Genomic DNA, 2,532 nt, shown 5'->3' on the forward strand with positions numbered 1-2,532 from the left:
CCCCTTCTTCCCTGCCGCCGACCCGAGGACTGTCACGCCGCAGGCGCAGCGCCCGACCGGCCATCGGGCAATCATGCTCGTCTTGCCCAGTCATCGTCAGCAGGCACGGCAGCGCCCGACCGGCCATCGGGCAATCATGCTCGTCTTGCCCAGTCATCGTCAGCAGGCACGGCAGCGCCCGACCGGCCATCGGGCAATCATGCTCGTCTTGCCCAGTCATCGTCAGCAGGCACGGCAGCGCCCGACCGGCCATCGGGCAATCATGCTCGTCTTGCCCAGTCATCGTCAGCAGGCACGGCAGCGCCCGACCGGCCATCGGGCAATCATGCTCGTCTTGCCCAGTCATCGTCAGCAGGCACGGCAGCGCCCGACCGGCCATCGGGCAATCATGCTCGTCTTGCCCAGTCATCGTCAGCAGGCACGGCAGCGCCCGACCGGCCATCGGGCAATCATGCTCGTCTTGCCCAGTCATCGTCAGCAGGCACGGCAGCGCCCGAATCCGGCAGCCACGGCCGCACACAGCACACGCCGGCAGGCGGCACACTCCACGCCTCCGAGCGATGGCGCGGGCGAGTAGCACTGACGTAGCATCACTGCATCAACATTGGGCACTCAGCAGGCAGCAGCAAGGTGAGTACTTCAATTTCTGATTTTATCGGATGTCCCCGAACACAAGGGACTCAATTTTTGATATATTTTTTTCAGTGAAAGAACGGAGAGTAAGATTGATGAGTGTGATCTTTTTTTGTTATTTAATTGTGAATTTTTTGGATTTGTAGGTTACAGAAAATAAAGAACAAGTATGGTGATTAAAGCATTTGTGTACCCATTTCTTGCTTACAAGAAAAATTATAGAGTTAAACTATAATTGTTTTCTATGTTCTTTCAGTGCAACTAAATTATTAGATGTTGCCAATATTAAGAACAATTTGTAATTTTTTTTTCATTATTGTGAATTTTCATGTCTTGTATTTCAGCTTCTGCGGGTGTTATTTCAAGGTGTCACCATGGCGAGATCATCTTTGCCGCTAACCAGGAACTTGAGAATTGTTTCGATGCTGAAAACTCTGAAGTGAACACTATGAAGTTTGATATGCACTTGACGCTGGATCATTGCACTTCCCCCGTTGAGTTCAAATATGATTCTGCTAACTCTAATGCATTGCCAGCATGTAGAAGTTACAACATCTATGCTGTTGGAATTCAGAAGTTCATAGTTTCAGTTTCATTTTAGCTTTTAAGGATCAGACTTTGTCTGTTTCGGTTTCTGAATAAAGTTACAAATGAACGTCTTGACAATGTCGTTAATCGCTTGTTAAGATTTCATACCCTGTATTCCGTTTGACTTGTGATAGAATCAACGCCAATCTTCGCGTTCGTTCAGATGGGACACCTCTGAACAGAATTTGTGATCTCTGTTTGTTATCAGTTTGGGTGATTTAAACAGTTTTGGTTTCAGCTGTACGTACCAGATATTGACTCAACTTCTTCTGATATTTTGGCCAACAAATTAAGCTTGTTATCTAAGAAAACTTGCTGGCCAAGAGATAAAATTTTCCAGTTGAGAAGGAGACTATATAAGGCCACGTACGGCAGATGTTTTGGGTAGATCAATCTTGAGTTTCTCCACATACATCTGAACTTTGGCATAGAAAGAGCTATATTCGCGAGAACCTGCTGGTTCGTCTCCTCTTGAGTGTACAATAGGAGATAGGAGATTATTGTATCTTGGAGGAGAGCCGCTGTACAACTCGTGCACCGTGGCGAGGGCGTAAATCTCCTTGAAAGCTGCTGCACCACGATCTGCTGCGACCACCTCTTCTTCAACAACAGCTGCCTGCGTTGTCGTCCCCAACATATGCCAGGGTTTATCGCCTGTGTAATTTCTCAAAATTGGTAGGCAATCCGCTGGTTTTGTTCATGGTCTTGCTGCCAAGGCGCATCAGATTGGAATTAGTAATCTATTTATGGTATGAGTAAAGCAAAATGGTCTGTGCTCCCTTCCGTTGACAGGATGTCTATGTTGTACGTTAAAACTGAAAAATGTTAGTATATTGTATATACATTTGAAGCCCAATGGCTCTGTATCATAAAGAATGATATTTGCTCACTTCTGTTGCTGGATTCCTGCTATATGCAATAACTGAAAAAGGAGTAGTGCATGGTTTAAGTATTGTATATGCTAGAATAGTACCCCTGCAAATATAACTTTTGGTCTACAACTTTCACAAGGACAAACTAATGACTGAAGCCCTATATAACATTATTTTCCTGGGTACTATTTACATCAATACAACCATATTAGAAACATCACACTGCAGTACACAGCATGCACATGAATTATACCAAAACATCCTTGTAGACAATATTTTTTGTGCTTTTCCCTGATGGGTCAATATCCTTATTTGGCTTTGCAGAACAGAATGAACATATGCTGCATTGCCTTTCTTAGTGTACTGTTTGGACATAAACACAAACACCTTGCGTGCAAGAAAAGTAGAAAAATCAGCAAGCTACAATCAGACCAGTGGA

This window comes from Triticum dicoccoides, chromosome 5B (genome assembly GCF_002162155.2).
Source record: "Triticum dicoccoides isolate Atlit2015 ecotype Zavitan chromosome 5B, WEW_v2.0, whole genome shotgun sequence".
NCBI lineage: Eukaryota > Viridiplantae > Streptophyta > Magnoliopsida > Poales > Poaceae > Triticum > Triticum dicoccoides.